At 43.0% G+C, this 19282-nt stretch overlaps 1 long non-coding RNA gene across 1 annotated transcript in view; it reads right to left on the bottom strand.

Moving 5' to 3' along the window:
• LOC134338121 (uncharacterized) overlaps positions 1 to 19282 on the bottom strand; it is a 51156-nt gene that overhangs the window by 17425 nt on the left and 14449 nt on the right. The window lies entirely within an intron of this gene.

Genomic DNA, 19282 nt, shown 5'->3' with positions numbered 1-19282 from the left:
GGAGACGCTTTCTGTTGAAATGTCTGGCTGGCCCATTGTGGGGCTCAATATTTTATGTGCCAAACATCAAAGGACAACTCCATATTTACAATGTATGGACAATGCTTTCTTTGAAACCACATACAACCTTCACACCTCCTGATTCACACCCACACCTCAGACATCCAAATGAATTTTAATTGCCATTACTCAGAGCTGTACTCCAAATTAGATCCACAATACATCCTCAGATGTGAAGACTCGTAGCCAAAGTCAGTTGTTGAATGTATATGTCTTAAACCCAAAAATTGCTTTAGTAGACACATTGTATCTACAGAATTGTCCTGCTGTTACCTTTGATCTTTAGCATATAAAATGTCATGTTATATTGGGTCAGGCAGGCCTCTTCTTCGGGGAGAGTCTCGTTTTGTTGAAGAAAACACCTCTGTATCCTTTAGTTTCAGTGTCTGTCCAGTGAGTTTGTTCACATCACAACCATGTTCTGTGTGTTCTTGTCTGAACCTATGTGTCGGTGACGCTGCAGCAAGCAAATTGTTCATTGTACCAACCTCACTATGCATATAATAATAAACACCACATGACACACTGAGTTACAATCTTGAATGAAGTCAGAACTGAATTAAAAACCCGGAATCAAATGTCATACAAAATTAAGCCATAGAATTTTCATACCAATGTAGCTCTTTGTAAAAGCTATCCAACTCACTCATTTCTATTTCCACCCATAATCCCACAGATTTCTTCATTTCAAATACTTAATTCCTTTTTGCTCTCAAAATCCTTTCAGTCACATATTCCAGATTGTGGGGCCGAATTAAAATTATTGCAATAGTTCTTTAAAAAGATTTTCAAGGAGATGTCAATTTGATTTCAAAAGGATGGAATTTATTGCTCTTCTCTGGCTGAGTTTAAGAAGTGTTGGCCCATGACGTTAGGAGCTGTTAGATTTGGCATTTTGGATTTTTGTCTCTGTCTATGGAAGGCTGGGTGCAAGATAGATGGACACAATTTAGAAGACATTTAAACAGATACACAGACAGGAAAGGTACAGAGGGATATGGGTCAAACAGGCACAAAAGGACTAGTTCAAGTGGACAACTTGGTTGGCATGGACAAGCAGGGCTGTTTCTGTGCTAAAACTCTATGACCCCGCTCTAGTCCGTTTCATAAACACTAGGAGGTCTGCTGATGCTGGAAATCCAGAGCAGCACACAAAATGCTGGATGAACGTAGCATCAACAGAAATGAACACACAGCCGATGTTTCAGGACGGACCCTTCTTCAGGACTGGAAAGGAATGGGGAAGCAGTCGGTATAAAAAGGTGGGAGGAGAGGATGAGGACAAACTAGAAGGTGATCGGTGAGAAAAGTCAAGGGCTGGAGAGGAAGGAATCTGACAGGAGAGGGGAGTGGGCCATAGGAGAAAGGGACCCAAGGGAGGTGATCGAAAGGTGAGAAGAGGTGAAAGGCCAGACGGGGTAATAGAAAAAGAGGGGAGGGAAGAGGGAAAAAATTTACTGGGAAGGAGAAATTGGCATTCATGCTCTTGGATTGAATATAAGTCCAGCAATACTTCAAAGTGGGCATTCAGCGATGTTAAAGAATCATTTCCAATCATCCCCTGCTCCTCTCAGTTTCTTCAGATAAAGATCACACTGGTGAAACTACAGGGCACATATTTGGAATCTGAAACAGGCAGGCTTATTTCTGTTTCTTGCTAATGATGAAACCCAGCAGTGAGAGTTTTATATTTCCTTCTGACTTCATAGTTATAGCTGAGGAACAAGCAGTGAGCTGGTTTAATTATGTCTGCGAGCCTTGTAGTAAAATTAAAACAGCCTTCAACGATATGTACTACTGGCTTTCTCGTGCAGCCTTTTTACTTCAGCCTTGTGTTTGACTTAATTCATCACAGACACACACAAAGCCAGTGTAATCCAGGCTGCCCTGAAACTGACAATAGGTCAAAGCTAAAGACACGATCTGGGTTCATGCCATGTCCCATAGCCAGAACCACAGTTAGAATCCAGGCATGCCTGGTTGACTTGACGCCAAAGATTTGATGTAGCCCAACGAGCTTCATCCCTTCATATGGGATCCATTTGGAAGGAGCCCCAGTTCCTCACCTCCCACCACCCCCCCCCCACCAAACAAACAGAAGGTTTGCTTGCACTTCCCTCTAGACTTTACACAGATTTTGTGCATTTAATGAGGCGCCACTTGTCACCGGGGAATAGGCCGAAAACTAAACCATTGGCTGCACTCAAAATGCCTCAGAGAAGGGGGTCATGGAATCTGTTACAATTTTGTTGACTTTTCTAAAGGAAGTAATGGGAAGTAGCTGTTTTAAAGTAAATTGTTGAATAATGAGTCTGACCAAGTTAACTGGGCGAAGGAAAGGTGCCAAAGAACATGATTAACTCTTGCTCAACCAGACTGACATTCCTCTGCTTGTAAATGGCCAATAGCAGACAATCGGCAAGGAGTGCTCTCATGGCCTCAGTTAGAAGGTCACACAGTCACAGCTTCCACTCAAAGACCCAACAGAGACTGGGAGACCATGTCGTCAAGCACCTTCGTTCCATCCACCACAAAATGAGGGAAGAGGCCACAGGTTGGAGGAGCAACATCTTATATTCCGTCTGGGTAGCCTCCAACCTGATGGCATGATCATCAATTTCTTGAACTTCTGATAATTCCACCCCCCCCACCCCCGGCCCCTCCAAACTCCTCTCTTTCAACATTCTCCATTCCTGTTTCCCTCTCTCACCTTATCTCCTTACCTGCCCACCACCTCCCTGTGGTGCTCCTCCCCCTTCCCTTTCGTCCATGGCCTTCTGCCCTCTCCTGTCAGACTCCCCCTTCTCCAGCCCTTTACCTCGTTCCCCAATCAACTTCCCAGCTCTTTACTTCACCCCCTCTGCTTCTCCCACTTCCATCTATCACCTGCACTTTGTACTTCTTCCTCCTCTCCCCCCAACCTACTTACACTGACTTCTCCCCTGCCTTTCCAGTCCTGAAGAAGGGTCTCGGCATGAAACGTTGACTGTTTACTCTTTTCCATAGATGCTGCCTGACCTTCTGAGTTCCACCAGCATTGTGTGTGTGTTGCTTTGGATTTTCAGCTTCTGCAGGTTTTCCCGTATTTTGTGAGAGGATAATCGTCCTTTCAGGGGGGCTGTCTTTCCAATGAACAGAGGTGCCACCTCTCATCTCCCATTTAAGAAGAATCCTGCAGCATTATTTTGAAGGGGACCAAGAAATTTCCCGTGGTAACCTGGTGCAATATCTATCCTTCAATCACTAAAACAGAGCAGCTGGTCATTATCATATAGATGTCCGCGCTTTCTGCAGATTGGTTCTTGGGCTCCCCCTCCCACTGCAGTCGTGGCGATACAGTAGCGTGACGCTATCGGGTGTTCTGCAGTTCAGAGTTCAATTCCGGCACTGTCCTGTAAGGAGTCACTGTACGCCCCCGTGGAATATGTGGGTTTTCTCCGGGTCCTCTGGTTTCCTCCCACAGACGAAGGACCTTCAGGGGAGGTCAATCTGTCATTGTTAATTGTTCCGAGATTAGGTTTGGGTTAACCAGGTTAGTCGGCGGTTGCTGGGGCAGTGTGGCTGAAGGGTCCGAAGGCCCACTTGGTGCTGCATCACTAAATAAACAAATAAATAAATACCAGAAATACTTAGCTGTAATGTGCTTTGGGATATTTGAATGCCATAGAAAAGTCTTAAGGAAATGCAAATTCTTTCCATATGCTGATTGCAGCTATGGACAAAATAGACAGAACTGGTAGGATTCTCCTGACTCTGATTTAGTGATAGAAGATCGTAAGACCCAAATCAGAATCAGGTTTAATATCACTGGCATATGTTGTGAAATTTGTTAACTTTGCAGCAGCAGTACATTGAAATACATACTAATAGAGAAAAAAACTGTGATTTACGGCAAGAATGTATATATTAAATACTTAAGTAAATAGTGCAAAAAAAAGAAATAAAAAAGGAGTGAGGTAGTGTTCATGGGTTCAATGTCCGTTCAGAAATCGGATGACAGAGGGGAAGAAGCTGTTCCTGAATCACTGAGTGTGTGTCTTCAGGCTCCTGTATCTCTTTCCTGATGGTAGCAATGAGAAGGGGACAGGCCCTGGCTGGTGGGGGTCAAATGGTCCAATTCTGCTCCTCTATCCATAAGACATAAGTAGGAGCAGAATTAGACCATCTGACCTATTGAGACTGCTCCAGCATCACTCAACCCCTCAACCCCTCAACCCCCATAATAGAATGTCACACGGATTGGGCAATTCCAAAGTCGATTCCTCTAGGTGACACATGAGCTGTATTCAGGCAGGGCTGTAGTTACCTGGTGTTTGACTGGGTGCATGTCATTATACCAGGATCAACCATATCCTGTTCCAAAACTAGCTCCTGTGATCTGAACATAGGAAATGGTTTTGGAGGAATGCTAAAAAACAGCGTAAAGCCTGACAGTGCCTAACAGTGGCATTGTTAAACAACACACAAAATGCCGGAGGAACTCAGCAAGTCAGGCAGCATCTATGGAGGGGAATTAACAGTTGAAGGTTCTGGCTGAGATCCTTCGTTGGGTCTGATCATTCCTGGGATAATTGTTGTGAACCTGCTCTGCACCTTCTCCAATGTCAGCACATCTTTTCTTAGATAAGGGGCCCATAACTACTCACAGTATTCCAGGAGCAGTCTCACAAATGCCTTGTAAAGACTCAGCATTACACTCTTGCTTTTACATTCTATTCCTCTCAAAATGATTGCTAACATTACATTTGCTTTCCTCGCCACTAGTGGGCACGTGGCCAAGTGGTTAAGGCATTGGACTAGCTACCTGAAGGTCGTGAGTTCGAGCCCCAGCCAAGGGAATGTGTTCTGTCCTTGAGCAAGGCACTTAATCACACATTAATCACACACGACACTGGTGCCAAGCTGCATGGGTGGACAACATTGGTGTCGGGAGAGGGGAGACTTGCAGCATGGGCAACTGCTGGTCTTCCATACAACCTTGCCCAGGCCTGCGCCCTGGAGAGTGAAGACTTTTCAGGCGCAGATCCATGGTCTCGCAAGACTAACGGATGCCTCACCACTGACTCCTGCTCGAGGACTCCCAAGTCCTTTGCACCTCCAATTTCTGAATTTGCTCCCCATTTAGAAAATAGTCCTTCGACCAAAGTGTATGACCATACACTTCCCCTATGGACTATTCTATCTGCCACTTCCTTGCCAAATCTGTCCAAGTCCTTATTTTGACTCCCAGCTTAATCAACTTGCCTATCTTTGTACCATCCATAAACTTAGACATAAAACTATCAACTCTGTCATCCAGATCATTAACATATAATGTGAAAAGTAGCAGACCCTTATGGAACACCACACTAGTCACCAGAGGCTAACCAGGAAAGGTCCCTTTTAGTCCCACTCTTTGTCCTCTGCCAGTCAGCCAATCTTCAGCCCATGCTGGTCTCTTTCCTGTATTACCTTGGGCTTGGCATAGTGTCAAAGGCCTTCCGAAAATATTTCGTTACCATTTCTGACAAGCCTTTCCAAATGTGCACCACTCCTTGTGTGAATAACATATCACTGAGGTCCCTTTTAAATCTCTTGCCTCTAATCTTAAACCTCTTGGGATAAAGTCTGTGTCCTTTTATCTGGTCTATGCTGCTTATGATCATATAAACCTTTATCAGGTCTCTCCTCAATCTCCTATGCACTTAGCAATGTGCTCACTCTATCAGGGAAATTCCCTTGATTACATCCACCCTTCACTGCTACACAAACTAGTCTATTTCTATCTTTATCAGTTTGTTGTATATTCCCTCATCTTTCCAAAGATACCATCCAACCTGCTTATTTTTCCAACAAGCTTTTCTTATCCAACTTGGGTAAGTCCCCTCCAAGAGGACCACAACCTTGCTGTGGTTTGGAGGCTTACATGCTTTGTTCACCTGGAGAGCTAGGATGGCTGGAGTCAGGGCTTTATGCTTTCGCTCTTGGTAGGGTCAGCCATGCCAAACAGGTCAAAGGGCAGAGGCCAGACTAAGAGCGGTCCATTGGTCCTCCAGGTTCAGGGGTTCAGCTCAGGGCTAACAACCCTGACTGATGAAACAAAACTGTCACGGGAACAGCAATAAAGAATCCTTCTACATCTGGATGCAGTGATATTCCTGAATCTCCACCCAGAACTTGCATGATTGACGGTAGTGAAAATGGAGAGGAAGCTGCTGACATGATGAAGGAAGCCCTGAACACCGCCAGAGATGAATGATCTTTGTAGCTACCCTGGACACCAGTGGCATAATGGGCAATGAAAACAATTGTGTAAGTCTTGCCTGCCTGAGAAAGTCCTAACGTTAACCACTCATTATACAGGCTCTAAATACAAGAGATTCTGCAGATGCTGGAAATCTGGAGCAACACATAAATGCTGGAGAAACTCAGCCAGGCAGCATCTAGCGAGGGGAATAAACAGTCAAGGTTTCATCCAGAATGGAAATTGAAACCATATGACCATATGACATAGAAGCAGATTTAGGCCATTTGGCCCCTCAAGTCCTCTTCACCATTTGATCATGGCTAATCCATTTCCCTCTCAACCCCATTCTCCTGCCATCTCCCTGTAATCTTCCACTCCTTGACTTATCAAAAATCTGTCAATCTCTGCTTTAAATATACCCAATGAATTGGCCTCCACTGCTACTTATAGCATAGAATTCCAGAGATTCATGACCCTCTGACTAAAGAAGTCCCTCCTCATCTCTGTTCTAAATGGACGTTCCTCTATTCTAGGGCTGTGCCCTCTGGCCCTAGACTCCTCCCATTATAGGAAACATCTTCTCCACATCTAGTCTATCCAGGCCTTTGGGTCTTCAATAGGTTTCAATCAGATTTCCCCATCACCCTAATTCTTTTAAATTCCAGTGAGTACAAACCCAGAGCTAAAAACACTCCTCATACGGTAAGCCTTTCAATCCTGGAATCCTGAAAAGGAAGAGAACAGAAGCCAGAAATTTTGATTCTATTAACATTAACTCTGTTTCTTGCATATTTGACTTTCTTTAATTCTCTCACCCCTGGCAAAAATGGCCTAATCAACTAAACCTACTTGACTGATGAAGGTGGAGAAGGCTGGTGTTTTTTTGGGAAGTTTGATAAGTGGATGGAGAGATAGAAATAAATGGATATGGTTCTCAGTCCTGTTACAGGGACTTGACCCAAATGTTGACCAGCTCTCTGCCTCCGCAGGTACTGTCCAACACAATAGGTTTCCGCAGTTTACAACATCTGTAGCCTCTTGCATCTCCAAAGCGTACGGATATTGGATATGGAAATGAAGACTGGCTCATGGAGAGAATGTAACCCACAATCCATCCATTAGAACTGGGTTCCATTCTATTCAGGTGTCACGTTGAAGAAGGATATATTTTTCGACTCAGAAATAAAATTAAAGGATTATGGGGAATAGGACAAGGTATTGAATAGTTTCACAGTCTTATGTCTAACAAGAGAAGAGTACTGTCCATTAGCCACAGTTAACATCCACAATTATTAGAACATTTACCACCCGTGGCTTTCCCCCCATGCAATGAGCTGATGGCTGATCAATGGAAGAAATAACCATCTTCCATGAAGTGAGCTTGAAGAGATAACGTCAGTAAGACCAAAGAACTGATTGTGGACTTCAGAAAGGGTGAGATGAAGGAACACACACCAGTCCTCATAAAGAGATGAAAAGTGGAAAGAGTGACCAGTCTCAAGTCTCTGGGTGTCAGTAGCTCTGAGGACCTATCCTGGACCCAACATATTGATGCAGCTACAAAGAAGGCAAGTCATGGCTATATTTCATTTGGAGATTTGGTAAGTCACCAAAGACACTTGCAAATTTCAGCAAATATACCATGGAGAGCATTCTAACCAGCTGCATCACCATCCAGTATGGGGGGAAGGGGGTGCTACAGCACAAGATCAAAATAAGCTGCAAAGAATTGTAAATTTAGTCAGCTGCATCATGAACACTAGCTTCCATGGTATCCAGGACATCTTCAAGGAGTGATGCCTCTAAAAGGGGGCGTCCTTCATTAAGGACCCCCTTCAGCTGGATCCCCATGCCTTGCTCTCATTGTCCATCGGGAAGGAGGTACAGGCACACATTCAATGATTCAGCAACAGCTTCTTCTCCTCTGCCATCCAATTTCTGAATGGACTTTGAGCCCATGAACACTACCTCACTCCTTTCTTTATTTCTATTTTTGCACTACTTGTTGAATTAGCTATTTAATATATATACATGCTTATTGTAATTCACGTTTTTTTCTATTATTACATATTGCATTGTAATTTTGCTGCAAATTCAGCATAGTTCACTACATGAGAGACTGCCCGGCAGAAGGCAATGGCAAATCACTTTTGCAGAAAACCTTATCAGGAACAATCATGGTCATGGATAGAGAAAAGAATAAGGACAACAGCATGTCAGATTAAAGACAGGTGGAAGACCATGATCGCCCACATCATGCGACCTGGCACATAATGATGAAAATAGGGAATTAAGAAGGGAAGCAAATTATAAAGATGGAGAGTTACAGAGAAGGGCTATAATCTCAGAATAAGGGAATTGGTATTTAAAACAGAGATGATAAGATATCTCTTCTCTCAGAAGCCTATGAATCATTGAAATTCAGAGAGTCGTAGATATGGAGTCAAGTTTGAGACTGATAGATTTCTAGATTCTGGGAAATCAAAATTCAAGATTTAATATTATTTACTGTCATTTTTCAGAACTTGGGTGTAAAGGAGAATGAAATGATTGTTACTCAGGATTCGCGGCAGCATTTAAAATAAAAATAAGCATAAAGAACATAATCTAAAAAAAAACAAGAGTCTACAATAAATATAAATGTGAAAGCAATCCTATAAAACTGGGTGTACAAGTAACTGTTATATATATAGACTGATTGTCCCGTAAGGAGAGATTGAGTAGAATGGGTTCATGGACATGAAGTGACATGAGGTGATGTCTATGTAAGTCCTGTTGCAGGGTGGTGGGATGGGTTAATGGCTGGAGGTGTAGATCAGCCAAGGTAGGATATTGAAAAGCAGAACAGTCTCACTGGGATTTTTGGCTTTTTCTTGCTCTATATCTTACATTCCAAGAGTGTCAAAAACAATAAAACACTTTAGGGGTGTGGGATAGGGGGCAGAGAAGGAATGCCAGGGGCAGGGGCAGACACACTCAGCCCTGAGACACCAGTACGGTCACTTGATTTCAAACAATTGTTTTATTGATCATTACAGAATGTCTGTCTGGTGTGGCACAGTAGCGAAGTGGTTAGCACAATGTTTTACAGCAGCAGTGACCGGGGTTCAATGGCATGGCATTCCTCCCACACTCCAAAGGCATTCCAGTTGGTAGGTCGATTGGTCATTGTAAATTTTCCTGTGATTTGGCTGGGATAAAGACAGGGGTGGTGGGGGGGGGTTGCTTGGACAATGTGTCTCAAAGGGTTGGAAGGGCCTGTTCTGTGCTGTGTCTCTATAGATAAAATACATTGAAGTAATCACCGTGTAATGAAACAACAGCAGCCTGTGTGTGTAAGGATGTCACAAACAGCAAATGTCCAAGTAATCACTTTAATGACTAAATGAAGGACGAGTATTGGCAGGGTACCAGGGAAACCTCCCTTGCACAACTTAGACCACACCATTGGGTCTTTCTGATTATGCAGCTGGATTTTCAATCAAAAGAATAATTCAGGAAATATGTCGAGTGTCCCAGAACAAAACGAGGTGGTTAAGGACAGTTTTACACATGTGGAGAAAGGAGAACAATTGCTGTCAGTTTGTTGGTGGAAATTTCAAAAGGGAAAATAATGGAATGCACTGTGCTATTGTGCCTTGAATGATGGAATTAAATCCTACCAGCCACCCAAAACTGTGAGCTCAGATGAACTCCTGCTAATTCAAGCACGGTGTACTAAGGTTTTACCAGAGAGAGCTTCAACCAATGGTGAAAAATCAGATGTTTTTTTTGTTATACTCTGACATCCTATTCTTTTTCTTTGTTATGTCAGAGTATAACAAAACACATTTCATTTTTCTCTGAGGTACGTTCAAAAGTTTAAACCAAGACAATGCAGGAGAGTTGGATTCCAGTCTGAGGCTTGGGCTTCGAAGCTGGAGCCAGTACAGCTGCAGAGGGCATTTTATTCTGGAGATCGCTAGATACTTAGGCACCATTGAACTTTGGGCTATATTTTTTTTTACATGCCAGGGGCATATAGTTAAAGCAGACAAACATCTCTTACACAGTCATCATTTCATCTCAAAGTCTCCCTTCTGAGGTAGAGTTTTTTCACTGCCAGCTCAATTGCTTTTCTGTCAATGTTTCAATGAGACACAGTTCAGTGCAATGCTATGGAATTAATTGGAATCACATGTGAATCTCCAATAAAAGCAACTGGAAATTCCTTGTTCTTAATTTGTTACAGCTGTTACATCTTCACAAGTTCAGAGAAGGCCATGGAAGCTGTACTAAATAGTAGTTATTTCATAACAGTCATTGTATGGCACACAGACCATTTGCCCTAAATATCTTCTGCCATCTCTTTTTGAATTGACCCAAAGTTAATTTCAATGCCTTGGTCCATTACTGTACATTCTCTACAACTTCAGCTGGGGATTTAATGTTCTCTTGCATCTCTTTGTGCCAAACAAGGCAGAGAATCAGACTCGGAATCAGATTCATCGAAATGCTGTGAAATTTGTCAACTTTGCAGCAGCAGTACGACGCAATACATAATAATAGGGGGAAAAACCTGTGAATTACAGTAAGTATATATAATATTTATATTAAATATTAGTGCAAGAATAGAAATAAAAGAGTAGTGAGATATTGTTCATGGGTTCAATGTCCATTCAGAAATCACTTGGCAGAGAGGAAGAAGCTGTTTCTAAATCATTGAGAGGGTGCCTTCAGGCTTCTGCACCTCCCTCCTGATGGTAGCAATGAGAACAAGGCAAGACGCACAACACACTGGAGGAACTCAGCAGGTCAGGCTGCATCCGTGGAAATGAACAGTCAATGTTTTGGGATGAGACCCTTTGTCAGGACTGAAGAGGGAGGGGGAGGCAAGACCTGGGTGGTGGGGCTCCTTAATGATGGATACTGCCTTTTTGAGGCAATGCTCCTTGAAGACGTCCTTAACACTATGGAGGCCGGTGCCCATGACAGAGCTGACGGACCTTAAATACACGCCCTCTGGTATCAGACATTTCAACCCTGCTACAAAGATACCAGTTGTATATCTATGTGAGATTGGCACAAAAATTGTGCCAATCCAAAGGAGAGCACATTAAAATTAATTGAGAAAGGAGGGAAGAAAAGTAGGGAGCTTTTAGGAAAGCACGTATGAATTAAGGTACCATCATCAAGTGGTTGAAAGGTTGAGTAGTTGTTGGGTGGTTTACAAATGGAGGAATGTCTTGGCCTACTCGTCAAATTGTGGCAGCGAACAATGCTTCCTCGGGCAACATCTTCCAGATAATCATTCATTTCAGTGTTTCTATGTATTCTACTTTATCTTAATTCTGTTTTTGAAACTGTTGTAGCCTTGGGCTTACAGTCTGTAGTTCGATTGAGTGAACTAGCACTCTGTTGTCCCCGAGAAAATTCCACGGGAGAATGTGAGCACTGGCTACCACGAGGAGAAGCTCAGAGAGACGAGACGAGGGGCCATGATTGACTACATTTCTCACCAATTAAAGTGCCGAGGAGGATTGAACCATCAAGGCAAATGCGGAGAAGAGTGTGAGTGGTTCTTGGAGAGGCTGCTGGTTCATGTCGCTGGTTCAAGTCACTTCCCTGCGAGAGGCCACTGGTTCATGTCAGTGCCCACAGAGGAGCTGCTGGGCCCCGATGCTTTTGGAGATGTTATGAAAATTCTGAGATTTATGGATTGGACTGCAGTTCATGGTGGTCTCTTCCAGTTTTATGTTTTTTGCATGTTCTCACTCATTCTTTCTTGTTGCATATTGGAGGGCTCGGGGTTTGGGAGATTTGTTAGTTTTTGTGTGAGGGAAGGGTTAGGATGGGTCTAGGTTTGCGAGTTTTTGTTTCTTTTTCTTTCAACTGCTTCGATGGTTTTCTGTATTTTATGGCTATCTGGAGAAGACAAATTTCAGAGTTGTATTCTGCATGATTACTTTGATAATAAAATGAACTTTTGAACCTTTGAAATTTTGACCTCAATTTTACAGAGATGGAGAGAGGCCTGGGATGAACCCAAACTTAGAATTAGGCCATTGGGCCCATTGAGTCTCCACGTTTTCATCATGGCTGATCCATTTTCCCTCTCAGACCCAATCTGCTGCCTTCTCCCCATATTCCTTCATGCCCTGACCAATCAAGAACATATCAATCTCTGCCTTAAATATTCTTAAAAACTTGACCTCCACAGCTGCCTGTGGCAAAGAATTCTACAGATTCACCACCCTCTGGCTAAAGAAATTCCTCTTCATCTTCATTCTAAAAGGACACCCCTCTATTCTGAGGCTGTGTTCTCTGGTCCTAGACTCTCCCACCATAGGAAACATCCTCTCCATGGCCTTTCAACAATCGATAGGTTTCACTTAGGTCACCACTCATTCTTCTGAATTCTAGTGAATACAGGTCCAGGCACCACAAGCACTCTTCATATGACAGGCCATTTCATCCTGGAAACATTTTCATGAACTTCCTTTGAACCCTTTTCAGCTTCAATACATCCTTTCTAAGATAAGGGGCCCAAACCTACCCAAAATACTCCAAGTGAGGCCTCACCAGTGCTTTATAAAGTCTCAACATTACATCCTTGCTTTTATGTTCAAGTCTTCTTGAAATGAATGCTAATATCACATTTGCCTTTCTTATCACAGACTCAAACTGCGTTAACCTTTAGGGAATCCTGCACACGGACTCCCAAGTCCCGTTGTATCTCAGATTTTTGTAGGTAATTAGTGAACTCTCACCATAAATGTTACTGGGGTTTGATATAAATCAGAATGTAGCTAGAAGTTCTGATGAGGGGTCTGGGCCCAAAACGTCGACTGTTTTTCACTTCCATGGGTGCTGCGTGACCTGATGAGTTCCTCTAGCTCCTTTTGTCTGCTTCTACAGGTCAAAGTGTTTCAGAGCTTGGAATGAGTGCAGCAGGCGAGAGGTTAGCTACTGGTTCAACGAAGTCCAAATCACTCCTATTCCTTGTGTACATTCTGGCTCTCTCACAGTTCCATCTGTCTGCCTGCCTGCCATTGTGAAGCTTCTTCCCATTTAGTTGATTCAACAACAACTTAAAAATTCTCCTCATTTTGAATTCAGGTAAGCTTTGCTTTTATGCCAATATGATGCAGCAATATATCCCAAAGATTAATCGTTCCAATTCACTCTGTGATCAATTAACCTGGATGCTTTTTGCTGCTTGTTAGCCAGTTGTCCAACTGTACTGCTGTATTTCCTTCTGTGTCACGTGCCTCCAATCCTTTAGGTTATCTGTCCTAAAAGCAGCATCTAGATGTTGAGATTTGTTTGCAGGTTATCCTGTGAAACATCTTGGTGCTTTTCCATGTTGAAAACTCCATATAAACTCTATTGGGCGCATCTACATGAAACACTGTCGCAGGAAAGCAGCATCCACCATCAGGGAACCCAACCACCCAGGTCTTCAGAGGGCACAAGCTCACCACCCCTCTACTCCATCAGACATACGTCATGCTGCTGCTTATCAATTACAGCTTGGCCTTCAGCATATCATTCCCTCAGTACTAATGACCAAGCTCCAAAACCTGGGACTCACTGTGTCCCTCTGTAAATGGATCCTTGATTCCCTGACTCAGGATAGCTCAGTTAGTGTGGATTGCTAATAATATCTCCTTCTGAATGACTATCAGGACAGGTACCCCAAGGATACTGCTCTACTTTCTCTACACTCATGGCTGTGTGACTAAGTACAGTTCAAACACCATCTATAAATTCACAGATGACACCACTGTTGTCAGCAGAATCTCAGATGCTTTCGAGGAGGTTTATGAGAGTGAGGTAGGTGGCTGGTTAAGTAATGTAGCAACAATAAATTTGCACTCAATGTCAGAATCGGAATCACAATCAGAATCTGGTTTCATATCAAAGGTAAATGTCATAACATTTGTTGTTTTGTGGCAGCAGGTCATTGCAGTAGAGTAGGAGAGAGAGAAGCCTCCGTTGGTCAAGGTCGACCATGGATGTTGCATCCTAACTCTCTAGATATGCAAGTCTGGGCAGTGCAACATGGAGAGCAAGCTGTTGCCCATGTAACAAGCTCTCCCTCCCCGAGGATCTGATGAATCCAAGGGAACGGCAAAGTCTGATACAATTTGGCACCAGAAGCACTGCAGGAGTTTCCAGTCAGCGTTGAACTCAATGTAGGACTGCCTTAGGGACTCCAGCACTGGATTTTTCCCTCAGGGTTTACTTCCGATACCTTCCTCATGAGTGGGTATATTCGCAAGGCAGCGGAGGTTTCGGATCAGAGTTTTCCTTCTCCCAGGTGAGATGCCAACCATGGCCGATCAGCCCCATCTGTGAGAAGCGACTGGTTTTAAAGTGCCAGTGACCCACCTTTGCCCCTTCTCCTGTCAGTGGAAGCAGTTCCACCGGGCTTAGTAGCTAAGCCACACGTGAAGGCCAGGAGCTGAACTTGGTTGTCAGATGACTATGTGAGGTGCTTGCCATTGGGAGCACCTAATAAGTAGCGGGAGCAGATCCCCATTACCACTCCCAGCTATAACAACCTTAAGAAACCCGCTTGGAATATCACATGAAAATACTATCTTGAGAACGCCCAGATTCGTCTGATCTCATAAATAATCAAACTTAGGCCTGGTTAGTACTTGGAAGGAAGACTGCCTGTGAACACCAGGTACTCTAGGCTTTTGGATGCCATGGTATTATAGCGGTTGGTGTGATGTTATTGGGGCATTGGAGGTTGGAGTTTAACCTGTAAGGAACTTGTACGTTCTCCCCACGGAAGGCCAGAAGCTGGGTTTGGTTGTCAAAGGCTATTTGAGGCACATGTCATTGGGAGCATTTAATTAATGGGAGCTTGCCCCCATTACCACCACCCCCAGCTGTAACAACCTTAAGGAACCAGTACATTCCAATGCATAATAATGAAACTATAAATTACAATAAGAAGTATCACAGCCTAGTATGGAAACACCAGTGCCCTTCAATAGAGAGTCCTGCAAAAAGTAGTAGATACGGCCGCGTCCATCACAAGCAAAGCCCTCCCCACCATTGAGCACCTCTACATGGAGCTGTTGCAGGAAAGTGGCTTCCATAATCAGGGACCACCATCACCATGACATGCTCCATTCTCGTTGCTGCAGTCAGGAAGAAGTTACCGGAACTCAGATCCCACGCTGCCAGGTTCAGGAACAGTTATTACTCCTCAAGCATCAGGCTCTTGAACCAGAGGGGACAATCTTCACAACTTCATGCGCCCCTTCACTGAAGTTCTCCCCCAACCAATGGACTCACTTTCAAGGACCCTTCATCTCATGTTCTTGATATTTATTGCTTATTTATTTATGATTATTATTATTTCTTTCTTTTCGTATTTGCATGGTCTATGTCTTTTGCACACTGGTTGAATGCCCAAATTGGTATGGTCTTTCATTGATTCTATTATGGTTTTATTGAGTATGCCCACAAGTAAATGAATCTCAGGGTTGTATATGGTATCATATATGTACTTTGATAATAAATTTACTTTGAACTTTGAACCGGGGCACTGTTCCATCAGAACCCAGATATACTTAATTTATTCATTTCGAATGTGGACAACACATGACAACAGATGAGGCTGCTGTTTATTGTCTGTCCCGAATTGACCTATGGAGATAATGGCTTTTAAGATGATGCCAGAGCAGAGGGAACCACATTGTGGTATGAATCCATACAGAGCAGACCATTTCAGAATGACAATCAGATTTATTTTCACTGACATAGGTCATAAAAATTGTTGTTTTGTAGCAGCAGTACAGAGTAAGTCTTAAAAAAACTTTTAATTTACAATTACAGGGTAGTGTAGCAGTTAGCACGACACTAATACATCTCGGGTCATCCCAGAGTTCCGAGTTCAACTCCGGTGCTGTTCTGGAAGGATTCGCTGTACGTCCTTCCCGTGGAATGCGAGGGTTTTCTCCGGCGTCTCTGGTTTCCTCCCACAGTCCAAAGATGTACCGGGTGGGTTAATTAGTTATTGTAAACTGTCCTGTGATTACGTTGGGGTTAATCGGTTTGTCAGGGGTTGCTGAGGCAGTGCGGCTGAAAGGGCCGGAAAGGCCTGCAGCGCACTGTGTCACTAAATAAGAACAAATAAATAAATAGTGTGAAAGAAGAACAAGATAGTGTTGGCGAGTTCATGAACTGGAAGGATTTTAGTGAACCTGCTGAGTGGTTAGAACAACCCAAGAGTTTCAAGGCAAAATAATACGAAATTTTAATTCCAAATTTATTTAATCAATTGGATTTCAGTTCTCCAGTAGCAGAAGCTTTACTCTGGACCAACATTCTTAGTTACTAACTTAATCAACTCTGAACAACCTATAGATGCTGCCTGGCCTGCTGAGTTTCTTCAGCATTTTGTGTATGTACTCACTTTTAAGGACTTTGAAACTCATGTTCCCGGTATTATTTATTTTTGATTTTTTTTATTTGCACAGTGTGTCTTCATTTCTGCATTAGTTGTTTACCGGTCTTTGTATGCAGTTTTCTCATTGACTTTATTCTATTCTCAGTTCTGCTGTGAATGACTGTAAGGAAAGACAAACATACCTACTTTGATGATAAATTTACTTTGAACTTCAAGGTTTGTGTTACTCCAGTTCTAACATGTTTTATCGTTAGTGGCTGACCTTTGAAATACCAAGAGATTAAACTTGAACTTCAAATTTAAAAATAAATAAATAGTTAGATAATACTGAGATCATGAGTTTTAGGGTCCATGAAAATGAGTCCATAGGTTGTGGAATCTGTTCAGAGTTGTGGTGAGTGAAGTTACCCATGCTGGTTCAGGAACTGATGGTGGAAGGGTAGCACTCACATCGACAGTGATGAAATACTTTGAGAGGTTGGTCATGACTAGACTGAACTCCTGCCTCAGCAAGGACCTAAACCCATTGCAGTTGGCCTATCTCCACAATAAGTCAACGGCAGATGCAATCTCAATGGCTCTTCACATGGCTTTAGACCACCTGGACAACACAAACACCTGTGTCAGGATGCTGTTCATCGAATATAGCTCGGCATTTAATACCACCATTCCCACAATCCTGACTGAGAAGTTGTAGAACCTGGACCTCTGTACCTCCCTTTGCAATTGGATCCTCAGTTTCCTAATGGGAAGACCACAGTCTGTGCAGATTGGTGATAGCATAACCTCCTCGCTGACGATCAACACTGGTGCACGTCAGGGGTGTGTACTTAGCCCACTGCTATACTCTCTATATACACATGACTGTGCAGCTAGGCATAGCTCAAATACCATCTATAAATTTGCTGATGATAGAATCATTGTTGGTAGAATCTCAGGTGACGAGAGGGCGTACAAGAGTGAGACATGCCAACTAGTGGAGTGGTGTCACAGCAACAATCTGGCACTCAACGTCAGTACGATGAAAGGGCTGATTGTGGACTTCTGGAAGGGTAAGACAAAGGAACACATACCAATCTTTATAGAGGGATCAGAAGTGGAGAGAGTGAGCAGTTTGAAGTTCCTGGGTGTCAAGATCTCTGAGGATCTAACCTGGTCCCAACATATCAATGCATTTATAAGGAAGGCAAGACAGTGGCTATACTTTATTAGGAGTTTGAAGAGATTTGGCATGTCAACAAATGCACTCAAAAACTTCTATAGATGTATCGTGGAGAGCATTCTGACAGGCTGCATCACTGTCTGGTATGGGGGGTGTCTACTGCACAGGACTGAAAGAAGCTGCAGAAGGTTGTAAATTTAGTCGGCTCATCTTGGGTACTAGCTAACAAAGTACCCAGGACATCTTCAAGGAGCAGTGTCTCAGAAAGGCAGCGTCCATTATTAAGGATGTCCAACACCCAGGGCATGCCTTTTCTCACTGTTGACATCAGGTAGGAGATACAGAAGCCTGAAGGCACACACTTAGTGATTCAGGAACAGCTTCTTCCCCTCTGCCATCCGATTCCTAAATGGACATTGAATCCTTGGACACTACATCACTTTTTTAATATATAGTATTGCTATTTTTTGCACAATTTTTAATCTATTCATTTTTAAAAAAATTAATTTAATTTATTAATTCATATACAGTAATTAATTAATTGTTTTTTTCCTTCTATATTATGTATTGCATTGTACTGCTTCTGCTAAGTTAACAAATTTCACATCACATGCTGGTGATAATAAACCTGATTCTGATTCTGATAATTGTTCCTGAACCTGGTGTTGTGAGTCCTGTATCTCCTTCCTGATGGCAGTAGCAAGAAGAGAGCACATCCTGGATGGCGGGGATCCTTGATGTTGGAGAGTACTTTGTTGTGGCAGTGCTCCATGTGGATGGGCTCAATGGCGGGGAGGGCTTTGCCTGTTGTAGCTCTCATATCTCAAAGCTCTGTTCATTGTTACAGAGTCGGGAAGGAGTAAGGCAGAGGCAAACAACTGGTCACTTACGAAGCATCTTCAGTGTGGCAAAATGTCTGAAAATACTTCAGAATTTAAATAAAATCTGACACCAACTCCCATGGAGATATTAGGACAGATGAACAAAATGTAGGACAAAGAGATTTGTTTGAAGGAGATGAAAAGAAGCAGCAACTACTGGCTGGAGAGAAGCTCCTGTACAGGCTCAAGCTTTTGAGAGATCCGTGCTGCTATGCCACTGACCATTTTACAAGAAGGGATGGTGAACACATGAAACAAATTAAAGATGAACAAAGGTTTGGATTTTTGTTAATGCTTCCTGTTGATTTCTGTACACCCAGGAGCTGCCTAATTTTTACCAGAATACCAACAGTTTGTGGTCCTTTTGAAAGACGGTTTATTTCTTCACATGCTGAATTGCTTTCATATGAACTTATTGGAAACTTGAGAAGAATTGCCTGGAACTGGGGTAATGGACGTTTTTCCTGATTTGTGTTTTCCTGCATTGAAGTGTACTGTGGTGTGATAAAGTAAAGAAAGCAACAGGATTTTGAAGGTAACAC

This window comes from Mobula hypostoma, chromosome 26, assembly GCF_963921235.1.
Source record: "Mobula hypostoma chromosome 26, sMobHyp1.1, whole genome shotgun sequence".
Lineage (NCBI taxonomy): Eukaryota > Metazoa > Chordata > Chondrichthyes > Myliobatiformes > Myliobatidae > Mobula > Mobula hypostoma.
Note: the sequence above shows the minus strand (reverse complement) of the source record. Positions and strands in the feature narration are given on the sequence as shown.